This window comes from Taudactylus pleione, unplaced genomic scaffold (assembly GCF_031769625.1).
Source record: "Taudactylus pleione unplaced genomic scaffold, aTauple2 ptg000007l, whole genome shotgun sequence".
NCBI lineage: Eukaryota > Metazoa > Chordata > Amphibia > Anura > Myobatrachidae > Taudactylus > Taudactylus pleione.
Window position 1 is genome coordinate 12,573,414 of NW_028284410.1, and position 12,685 is coordinate 12,586,098.

Here is a 12,685-nt window from a genome sequence, read left to right on the forward strand (position 1 = left end):
ACAGGCACATCACTGCAATGGTGAGGATCTATCATTTATAATTGAACTATCTCCAGTCATCACTTGTACATGGGACATTTTCCTACAGCGGTGCGCCAACATTTGTGGACTATGCCCCCTTGACACAAGGAGTTCCAGATATGATACTTTTTTTGCATTCATCAAGTGCAGTGTTATGTTTTGGAACAAGCATTAGCGACTTTCTCAACATATATAATACACCACTGCTATTCCACCTGAGGGTTCTGTAAATTTATAGCTGATATCAACTTTTATTGTATCAACTGTTCATGTATGTACAACATTTTTAAAATTTTTATTAAATCATTGCTTGAATCAATTCTACTATGTTTGCATTCAGATTGTTACATCTGTAGATAATATTTGCTTCTTCAGGTCTGCTACTTTGTGTATGTTTCTTCATATTGGGTTAGACTCCCAGTTGGGCCTCCAGTTTGTGTACGGTGGGCAAAGCTTTGACCCAGGGACCCTGTTTTGAGCCTTCCACTGGATGGATTTGGATGAAAACTTCACACTAGAAATAAATGTTATTAATGTTAATAATACTATAGGGACAAAAACAGGGCCACATTACATGATTTTAGCAGTTACTATAAATTTTTAAAGAAATCCAAAATGAAAACCAAACCAAAACACGATGAAGATTTAGAACCAAAATCAAAACACGGGATCAGCGCAAATCTCCAATTTCTTGTGTACAGGATCACAGACTCAGGATGTGACACTCCCCCGAAATAGTCACAACACGCTTGCATTTTTAGCCAACACTGCACGTTACCACCCACAAATGCTCCCTGACTGTCAATAACACTGCGAAAATATACTCGCTGGGAGTGACTATGGTAATGTACCTTGATACATGCGCAGATGGCAGATAATCGCAAAACTGTGAAAACGTCATCATAGCGTACTACTCTGAATCAGGCCCTATATTTTGTGAAAACAATACCTTCCAAGGCAATCATTTAGGGAAAAAGCACTTTTCATACATAGTACAAACAAAGCAAAGTGTAGGCTTAAATCAATGTATTAAGCATTAACATTATTTTATCCAAATTATTGGCCATATTCAGGTCCACATGGTATTGACAGCTGCAAGGAAGAGCTGTGCAATACCATCCAGTAAATAATAAAATACTGCAGGCGGTGTCTATTGGAAGTAGACTCCTCCTGGCGGCAATAGCGATCTGGGGGCCGGATTCAGCAATTGTGATCACAGCTGTGAATTCGCATGGAACACAGCTGTGAAAATATGCTAATGATTGGCAAAGCTTAGCTGGAATAAAGAGGCCCACTGCTGCTTTCTCATATCCATCTAATGTCGCTATTCTGTGTAAACATCGGTATCATTGACGCAGCATTTCCAATATATCTGAGAAGCCGCAGAGACTTCAAGTCTCCTTGCATGCAGAGAGCTTTCATGCTGCGTATGCAATTGCAGTGGCTAATTTACAGTATGCACACCCATGAAACGGCGTTCAAACGTACAGACAAACCTGCGTATTTCTGGCTACCCCCTCTCATCACCACCAAACACTGATATCCTGTAACTCACTTTGCGATGGATTTCTCTGCACATCGGTAATTGCTATGCAATTGCTGCACAGTGCATTATATAAGCATGCGCAATGCCAAACAATTGCTCAATGTGGATCTGTATTCGCAATTACGTTTACTACTGAATCAGGCCCTGAGTGCAGCATCTGTAGATGCTGCCTTGGATCACCATCGTGACCAGTGGTGGAACTGGCCAGTCTGAGTAATCTGCTTCAACTGATGCAGACCCTGGTCTCATCACTTCCCAAAAAATGTGTGCCAGATCGCAGGACCCATTCTGCACATGCACAATCGGAAAACTACATTTATAGCATCCAGACCTGAATCAGGCCATATGAACAGTGAAATAATAATTTGATTGGCATCATTAAAAATTAGAAATAGTATTATACATACATTTACATTGTCTCTAGTTTTCTGATACAATGGACATTGAGTTGAAAAGTGTATTAAGTTCTGTAAACTCAGATAAAGGCTTTGGTTTGATAGCCCTGTTTTTTAAGATTGGTTTTTCATTACCTTTAAAAATAAGTTGGGTGTACTTTTTATATAGAGGTTTTGTTTGACACCACAAATTTCCGGTTCCATTTTGGAAGGAGTCTGTTAACACAGTTCTATGTGAATAAATATTGTTTCCACCATCTAACATTCAATCTGTGACTTTCACCTTACTGTCATTTCTGCACTCATCATAACGGGATGTAGTCAGCATGGTGTTTGATACCAATGGTCGAAATACTGGTGCTGGAATCCTGACAGCGTCGGGATCCCTGCTCCAGAATCCCGATCAACGGCATCCCAAAGATAAGTATCGGGGTTAGTGGGAGGGTTAGGTTTAGGGTTAGGCACCAGGGGGAGGGTTAGGCACTAAAGGGGGGAGGTTAGGGTTAGGCACCGGGGAGGGGGAGGTTAGGGTTAGGCACTAAGGGGGGAAGGTTAGGGATAGGCACCGGGGAGGTTAGGGTTAGGCACTAAGGGGGGAAGGTTAGGGTTAGGCACTAAGGGGGGGAAGTTACAGTTAAGCATCAAGGAGGGGGGAGGGGGGGTGAGGGTTAGTGTTAGCTTACTTACCTAAGGGAGTCAGGATTCTGACTGTCGGGATGCCGCTGATCCCATACCCAACCCATGATAACACATCTGTCACATTCTGCTGTTACCGAAATCCAAGTTATGCTACGTGGCCATCTTAATAGCATTGTAGGCCATAGACAAAGCAATGGATTGGGGCCCCTACCCATCCGTTCACAAGAACACAAATGTAAATGGTCAATAAAATCAAGCATTTAGATTTATTGGTACTTTCATCAAAATCAATATTTAAACATTTAATTTTTTTTGTAAAGCCAGGATTACAGATTCCACCTCTTTCTCCTCTTCTCCAGCCCACCATGCAGTTTCTGCTGTTCACTATAGCTGTAATTAAAGTATGTACCCATCCCCTAATTCTGGCTCTGTGGCTGCAGGCTGGGAGGCAGGTAGAGAATGCTGTCTGGCCAAACTGATTGTGTGCAATTCAAAATCAGAATGGCCGGAGATCATCTTTCCTTGCCTGCTCCTTAGCTGGCTGCTCTATGCATGGAGTGAGTGGCCGCACAATCCATGTAGATGCCCGCTGGCCCAACCTGTACCTGCTGGATGGTCCCTAGAATCATGTGACCCTGTTAGCTGACCAGTGTGCCTATATACGTTAGTAGAAAAAGGAGGGGGATTTAACCCCCTATTGTACCTCAGCACACTGAATAATACCTGCAACAATATATGAAGACTATATGGTCATAGAAATTCAGAGATATTAGTTGCATGCATTTGCAAATACATGGGAGGCTGCTGGGCCACATCACGGCTTCTCTGTTACCAGCAGTCCCTAACACTAAGGGGTTCACGTGCGGGGCGCAGTGCACCCCAAAAAACGTCCAGCCCAGGACCCCCCCAGGGCATCACACGAAAATGGAAAAAGAGTGACAGTGCAGTGTAAAGTATAGCTGTGTGTGAGTAATCATTAAGTGTGGAATGAGAGGTTAAAATATATGTGAAAAAATACATGAATAATAAACAAACATAAAAGGTGATGTGAAAAGCAACTATGTGTATTAAGTGGTGATGCCCTGAGGAGGCCCAGCCAGACCAGTCCCGGGGGCCCTACGCCCAAACGCTCACCCCAAATGTAAAATATACCAATTATAAGGCCTCATGATAAAGGCACATATATAATTTTATCAAATGTAAGGCCTCAAGATAAAGGCACATACATAAATGCATCCAAATTGAGAGCCAGCTTACCTGGGAGTCACCCCTGGGAACTTCAACTAGCACTACTAGAACCAGCATGCCCTGCTAATGCTGGCTCCTTCATGCAACTTATAAGAAACAAACAAAAATGGCAGCTGCTCAATCAATCTAGCAGTACTAATCAGGTGCATGAAAGGGAGGGGTCATACTAAGTAGAAAAAGGAGGGGGATTTAACCCCCTATTGTACCTCAGCACACTGAATAATACCTGCAACAATATATGAAGACTATATGGTCATAGAAATTCAGAGATATTAGTTGCATGCATTTGCAAATACATGGGAGGCTGCTGGGCCACATCACGGCTTCTCTGTTACCAGCAGTCCCTAACACTAAGGGGTTCACGTGCGGGGCGCAGAGCACCCCAAAAAAGGTCCAGCCCAGGACCCCCCCAGGGCATCACACGAAAATGGAAAAAGAGTGACAGTGCAGTGTAAAGTATAGCTGTGTGTGAGTAATCATTAAGTGTGGAATGAGCGGATAAAATATATGTGAAAAAATACATGAATAATAAACAAACATAAAAGGTGATGTGAAAAGCAACTATGTGTATTAAGTGGTGATGCCCTGAGGAGGCCCAGCCAGACCAGTCCCGGGGGCCCTACACCCAAACGCTCACCCCAAATGTAAAATATACCAATTAAAAGGCCTCATGATAAAGGCACATATATAATTTTATCAAATGTAAGGCCTCATGATAAAGGCACATACATAAATGTATCCAAATTGAGAGCCAGCATACCTGGGAGTCACCCCTGGGAACCCCAACTAGCACTACTAGAACCAGCATGCCCTACTAATGCTGGCTCCTTCATGCAAATCATAACAAACAAACAAAAATGGCAGCTGCTCAATCAATCTAGCAGTACTAATCAGGTGCATGAAAGGGAGGAGTCATACTAAGTAGAAAAAGGAGGGGGATTTAACCCCCTATTGTACCTCAGCACACTGAATAATACCTGCAACAATATATGAAGACTATATGGTCATAGAAATTCAGAGATATTAGTTGCATGTATTTGCAAATACATGGGAGGCTGCTGGGCCACGTCACGGCTTCTCTGTTACCAGCAGTCCCTAACACTAAGGGGTTCACGTGCGGGGCGCAGTGCACCCCAAAAACGTCCAGCCCAGGACCCCCCCAGGGCATCACACGAAAATGGAAAAAGAGTGACTGTGCAGTGTAAAGTATAGCTGTGTGTGAGTAATCATTAAGTGTGGAATGAGAGGTTAAAATATATGTGAAAAAATACATGAATAATAAACAAACATAAAAGGTGATGTGAAAAGCAACTATGTGTATTAAGTGGTGATGCCCTGAGGAGGCCCAGCCAGACCAGTCCCGGGGGCCCTACACCCAAACTCTCACCCCAAATGTAAAATATACCAATTATAAGGCCTCATGATAAAGGCACATATATAATTTTATCAAATGTAAGGCCTCATGATAAAGGCACATACATAAATGCATCCAAATTGAGAGCCAGCTTACCTGGGAGTAACCCCTGGGAACCCCAACTAGCACTACTAGAACCAGCATGCCCTACTAATGCTGGCTCCTTCATGCAACTCATAACAAACAAACAAAAATGGCAGCTGCTCAATCAATCTAGCAGTACTAATCAGGTGCATGAAAGGGAGGAGTCATACTAAGTAGAAAAAGGAGGGTGATTTAACCCCCTATTGTACCTCAGCACACTGAATAATACCTGCAACAATATATGAAGACTATATGGTCATAGAAATTCAGAGATATTAGTTGCATGCATTTGCAAATACATGGGAGGCTGCTGGGCCACGTCACGGCTTCTCTGTTACCAGCAGTCCCTAATACTAAGGGGTTCACTTCCGGGGCGCAGTGCACCCCAAAAAACGTCCAGCCCAGGACCCCCCCAGGGCATCACACGAAAATGGAAAAAGAGTGACAGTGCAGTGTAAAGTATAGCTGTGTGTGAGTAATCATTAAGTGTGGAATGAGAGGTTAAAATATATGTGAACAAATACATGAATAATAAACAAACATAAAAGGTGATGTGAAAAGCAACTATGTGTATTAAGTGGTGATGCCCTGAGGAGGCCCAGCCAGACCAGTCCCGGGGGCCCTACACCGAAACGCTCACCCCAAATGTAAAATATACCAATTAAAAAGGCCTCATGATAAAGGCACATATATAATTTTATCAAATGTAAGGCCTCATGATAAAGGCACATACATAAATGCATCCAAATTGAGAGCCAGCTTACCTGGGAGTCACCCCTGGGAACATCAACTAGCACTACTAGAACCAGCATGCCCTACTAATGCTGGCTCCTTCATGCAACTCATAACAAACAAACAAAAATGGCAGCTGCTCAATCCATCTAGCAGTACTAATCAAGTGCATGAAAGGGAGGAGTCATACTAAGTAGAAAAAGGAGGGGGATTTAACCCCCTATTGTACCTCAGCACACTGAATAATACCTGCAACAATATATGAAGACTATATGGTCATAGAAATTGAGAGATATTAGTTGCATGCATTTGCAAATACATGGGAGGCTGCTGGGCCACGTCACGGCTTCTCTGTTACCAGCAGTCCCAAACACTAAGGGGTTCACGTCCGGGGCGCAGTGCACCCCAAAAAACGTCCAGCCCAGGACCCCCCCATGGCATCACACGAAAATGGAAAAAGAGTGACAGTGCAGTGTAAAGTATAGCTGTGTGTGAGTAATCATTAAGTGTGGAATGAGAGGTTAAAATATATGTGAAAAAATACATGAATAATAAACAAACATAAAAGGTGATGTGAAAAGCAACTATGTGTATTAAGTGGTGATGCCCTGAGGAGGCCCAGCCAGACCAGTCCCGAGGGCCCTACAGCCAAACGCTCACCCCAAATGTAAAATATACCAATTATAAGGCCTCATGATAAAGGCACATATATAATTTTATCAAATGTAAGGCCTCATGATAAAGGCACATACATAAATGCATCCAAATTGAGAGCCAGCTTACCTGGGAGTCACCCCTGGGAACCCCAACTAGCACTACTAGAACCAGCATGCCCTACTAATGCTGGCTCCTTCATGCAACTCATAACAAACAAACAAAAATGGCAGCTGCTCAATCAATCTAGCAGTACTAATCAGGTGCATGAAAGGGAGGAGTCATACTAAGTAGAAAAAGGAGGGGGATTTAACTCCCTATTGTACCTCAGCACACTGAATAATACCTGCAACAATATATGAAGACTATATGGTCATAGAAATTCAGAGATATTAGTTGCATGCATTTGCAAATACATGGGAGGCTGCTGGGCCACGTCACGGCTTCTCTGTTACCAGCAGTCCCTAACACTAAGGGGTTCACGTCCGGGGGGAAGTGCACCCCAAAAAACGTCCAGCCCAGGACCCCCCCAGGGCATCACACGAAAATGGATAAAGAGTGACAGTGCAGTGTAAAGTATAGCTGTGTGTGAGTAATCATTAAGTGTGGATTGAGAGGTTAAAATATATGTGAAAAAATACATGAATAATAAACAAACATAAAAGGTGATGTGAAAAGCAACTATGTGTATTAAGTGGTGATGTCCTGAGGAGGCCCAGACAGACCAGTCCCGGGGGCCCTACGCCCAAACGCTCACCCCAAATGTAAAATATACCAATTATAAGGCCTCATGATAAAGGCACATATATAATTTTATCAAATGTAAGGCCTCATGATAAAGGCACATACATAAATGCATCCAAATTGAGAGCCAGCTTACCTGGGAGTCACCCCTGGGAACCCCAACTAGCACTACTAGAACCAGCAATCCCTACTAATGCTGGCTCCTTCATGCAACTCATAACAAACAAACAAAAATGGCAGCTGCTCAATCAATCTAGCAGTACTAATCAGGTGCATGAAAGGGAGGAGTCATACTAAGTAGAAAAAGGAGGGGGATTTAACCCCCTATTGTACCTCAGCAGACTGAATAATACCTGCAACAATATATGAAGACTATATGGTCATAGAAATTCAGAGATATTAGTTGCATGCATTTGCAAATACATGGGAGGCTGCTGGGCCACGTCACGGCTTCTCTGTTACCAGCAGTCCCTAACACTAAGGGGTTCACGTCCGGGGCGCAGTGCACCCCAAAAAACGTCCAGCCCAGGACCCCCCCAGGGCATCACACGAAAATGGAAAAAGAGTGACAGTGCAGTGTAAAGTATAGCTGTGTGTGAGTAATCATTAAGTGTGGAATGAGAGGTTAAAATATATGTGAAAAAATACATGAATAATAAACAAACATAAAAGGTGATGTGAAAAGCAACTATGTGTATTAAGAGGTGATGCCCTGAGAAGGCCCAGCCGGACCAGTCCCAGAGGCCCTACGCCCAAACTCTCACCCCAAATGTAAAATATACCAATTATAAGGCCTCATGATAAAGGCACATATATAATTTTATCAAATGTAAGGCCTCATGATAAAGGCACATACATAAATGCATCCAAATTGAGAGCCAGCTTACCTGGGAGTCACCCCTGGGAACTATAACTAGCACTACTAGAACCAGCATGCCCTGCTAATGCTGGCTCCTTCATGCAACTCATAACAAACAAACAAAAATGGCAGCTGCTCAATCAATCTAGCAGTACTAATCAGGTGCATGAAAGGGAGGGGTCATACTAAGTAGAAAAAGGAGGGGGATTTAACCCCCTATTGTACCTCAGCACACTGAATAATACCTGCAACAATATATGAAGACTATATGGTCATAGAAATTCAGAGATATTAGTTGCATGCATTTGCAAATATATGGGAGGCTGCTGGGCCACGTCACGGCTTCTCTGTTACCAGCAGTCCCTAACACTAAGGGGTTTCTCATCCGGGGCGCAGTGCACCCCAAAAAATTTTCTGCCCAGGACCCCCCCAGGGCATCACACGAAAATGGAAAAAGAGTGACAATGCAGTGTAAAGTATAGCTGTGTGTGAGTAATCATTAAGTGTGGAATGAGAGGTTAAAATATATGTGAAAAAATACATGAATAATAAACAAACATAAAAGGTGATGTGAAAAGCAACTATGTGTATTAAGTGGTGATGCCCTGAGGAGGCCCAGGCAGACCAGTCCCGGGGGCCCTACGCCCAAACGCTCACCCCAAATGTAAAATATATCAAAAAAATTACCGGACGTGAACCCCTTAGTGTTAGGGACTGCTGGTAACAGAGAAGCCGTGACGTGGCCCTGCAGCCTCCCATGTATTTGCAAATGCATGCAACTTATATCTCTGAAATTCTATGACCATATAGTCTTCATATATTGTTGCAGGTATTATTCATGTGCTGAGGTACAATAGGGGGTTAAATCCCCCTCCTTTTTCTACTTAGTATGACCCCTCCCTTTCATGCACCTGATTAGTACTGCTAGATTGATTGAGCAGCTGCCATTTTTGTTTGTTTGTTATGAGTTGCATGAAGGAGCTAGCATTAGTAGGGCATGCTGGTTCTAGTAGTGCTAGTTGGAGTTCCCAGGGGTGACTCCCAGGTATGCTGGCTCTCAATTTGGATGCATTTATGTATGTGCCTTTATCATGAGGCCTTACATTTGATAAAATTATATATGTGCCTTTATCTTGAGGCCTTATAATTGGTATATTTTACATTTGGGGTGAGCGTTTGGGCGTAGGGCCCCCGGGACTGGTCTGGCTGGGCCTCCTCAGGGCATCACCACTTAATACACATAGTTGCTTTTCACATCACCTTTTATGTTTGTGTATTATTCATGTATTTTTTCACATATATTTTAACCTCTCATTCCACACTTAATGATTACTCACACACAGCTATACTTTACACTGCACTGTCACTCTTTTTCCACTTTCGTGTGATACCCTGGGGGGGTCCTGGGCTGGACATTTTTTGGGGTGCACTGCGCCCCAGACGTGAACCCCTTAGTGTTAGGGACTGCTGGTAACAGAGAAGCCGTGACGTGGCCCAGCAGCCTCCCATGTATTTGCAAATGCATGCAACTTATATCTCTGAATTTCTATGACCATATAGTCTTCATATATTGTTGCAGGTATTATTCATGTGCTGAGGTACAATAGGGGGTTAAATCCCCCTCCTTTTTCTACTTAGTATGACCCCTCCCTTTCATGCACCTGATTAGTACTGCTAGATTGATTGAGCAGCTGCCATTTTTGTTTGTTTGTTATGAGTTGCATGAAGGAGCCAGCATTAGTAGGGCATGCTGGTTCTAGTAGTGTTAGTTGGAGTTCCCAGGGGTGACTCCCAGGTATGCTGGCTCTCAATTTGGATGCATTTATGTATGTGCCTTTATCATGAGGCCTTACATTTGATAAAATTATATATGTGCCTTTATCATGAGGCCTTATAATTGGTATATTTTACATTTGGGGTGAGCGTTTGGGTGTAGGGCCCCCGGGACTGGTCTGGCTGGGCCTCCTCAGGGCATCACCACTTAATACACATAGTTGCTTTTCACATCACCTTTTATGTTTGTTTATTATTCATGTATTTTTTCACATATATTTTAACCTCTCATTCCACACTTAATGATTACTCACACACAGCTATACTTTACAGTGCACTGTCACTCTTTTTCCATTTTCGTGTGATGCCCTGGGGGGGTCCTGGGCTTGACATTTTTTGGGGTGCACTGCGCCCAGGACGTGAACCCCTTAGTGTTACAGACTGCTGGTAACAGAGAAGCCGTGACGTGGCCCAGCAGCCTCCCATGTATTTGCAAATGCATGCAACTAATATCTCTGAATTTCTATGACCATATAGTCTTCATATATTGTTGCAGGTATTATTCATGTGCTGAGGTACAATAGGGGGTTAAATCCCCCTCCTTTTTCTACTTAGTATGACCCCTCCCTTTCATGCACCTGATTAGTACTGCTAGATTGATTGAGCAGCTGCCATTTTTGTTTGTTTGTTATGAGTTGCATGAAGGAGCCAGCATTAGTAGGGCATGCTGGTTCTAGTAGTGCTAGTTGGAGTTCCCAGGGGTGACTCCCAGGTAAGCTATCTCTCAATTTGGATGCATTTATGTATGTGCCTTTATCATGAGGCCTTACATTTGATAAAATTATATATGTGCCTTTATCATGAGGCCTTATAATTGGTATATTTTACATTTGGGGTGAGCGTTTGGGTGTAGCGCCCCCGGGACTGGTCTGGCTGGGCCTCCTCAGGGCATCACCACTTAATACACATAGCTGCTTTTCACATCACCTTTTATGTTTGTTTATTATTCATGTATTTTTTCACATACATTTTAACCTCTCATTCCACACTTAATGATTACTCACACACATCTATACTTTACACTGCACTGTCACTCTTTTTCCACTTTCGTGTGATGCCCTGGGGTGGTCCTGGCCTGGACGTTTTTTGGGGTGCACTGCGCCCCGGACGTGAACCCCTTAGTGTTAGGGACTGCTGGTAACAGAGAAGCCGTGACATGGCCCAGCAGCCTCCCATGTATTTGCAAATGCATGCAACTAATATCTCTGAATTTCTATGACCATATAGTCTTCATATATTGTTGCAGGTATTATTCATGTGCTGAGGTACAATAGGAGGTTAAATCCCCCTCCTTTTTCTACTTAGTATGACCCCTCCCTTTCATGCACCTGATTAGTACTGCTAGATTGATTGAGCAGCTGCCATTTTTGTTTGTTTGTTATGAGTTGCATGAAGGAGCCAGCATTAGTAGGGCATGCTGGTTCTAGTAGTGCTAGTTGGAGTTCCCAGGGGTGACTCCCAGGTAAGCTGGCTCTCAATTTGGATGCATTTATGTATGTGCCTTTATCATGAGGCCTTACATTTGATAAAATTATATATGTGCCTTTATCATGAGGCCTTATAATTGGTATATTTTACATTTGGGGTGAGCGTTTGGGTGTAGGGCCCTCGGGACTGGTCTGGCTGGGCCTCCTCAGGGCATCACCACTTAATACACATAGTTGCTTTTCACATCACCTTTTATGTTTGTTTATTATTCATGTATTTTTTCACATACATTTTAACCTCTCATTCCACACTTAATGATTACTCACACACAGCTATACTTTACACTGCACTGTCACTCTTTTTCCATTTTCGTGTGATGCCCTGGGGTGGTCCTGGGCTGGACGTTTTTTGGGGTGCACTGCGCCCCGGACGTGAACCCCTTAGTGTTAGGGACTGCTGGTAACAGAGAAGCCGTGACATGGCCCAGCAGCCTCCCATGTATTTGCAAATGCATGCAACTAATATCTCTGAATTTCTATGACCATATAGTCTTCATATATTGTTGCAGGTATTATTCAGTGTGCTGAGGTACAATAGGGGGTTAAATCCCCCTCCTTTTTCTACTTAGTATGATCCCTCCCTTTCATGCACCTGATTAGTACTGCTAGATTGATTGAGCAGCTGCCATTTTTGTTTGTTTGCCCATATACGTTAAGATGGTCATATTATGCTGGGCATACACTATATAATTATCTGGGGGAATTTTCCAATATCAGTGAATCGCCCAGATAATATTGTGTATATACCCGACTGATCCGAAAATATAGTCCAGCATGTCCATCTGAAGCAGTATTTTGAAATTATAAGTTGGCCGCATTTGGCTGCCACGGCCGACCAACGGACATTTCCTCTGTTCCTTCACAGAGGAGGAATGGCAAAATGTCTCCTCCCAGGGGAGGAAGGCCGATATCATGGACATACACTGTGTGATATCTCACAGTGTTTGGCCATGATATCTGCTGGGTGTCAGGCTGCCAGATAAAATGCCTGTCAGTCTGACACACATTTTTATCTGCACAGTTAAAACC

General features: G+C 43.2%; 1 long non-coding RNA gene across 1 annotated transcript in view; it reads right to left on the reverse strand.

Moving 5' to 3' along the window:
• Window positions 1–335: 335 nt before the first annotated feature.
• LOC148542897 (uncharacterized) overlaps window positions 336–12,685 on the reverse strand; it is a 57,261-nt gene continuing 44,911 nt past the window's right edge. Inside the window, exon 3 of the long non-coding RNA XR_015873675.1 lies at window positions 336–535. This is a non-coding gene — a long non-coding RNA (uncharacterized LOC148542897). The remainder of the gene's footprint in view (window positions 536–12,685) is intronic.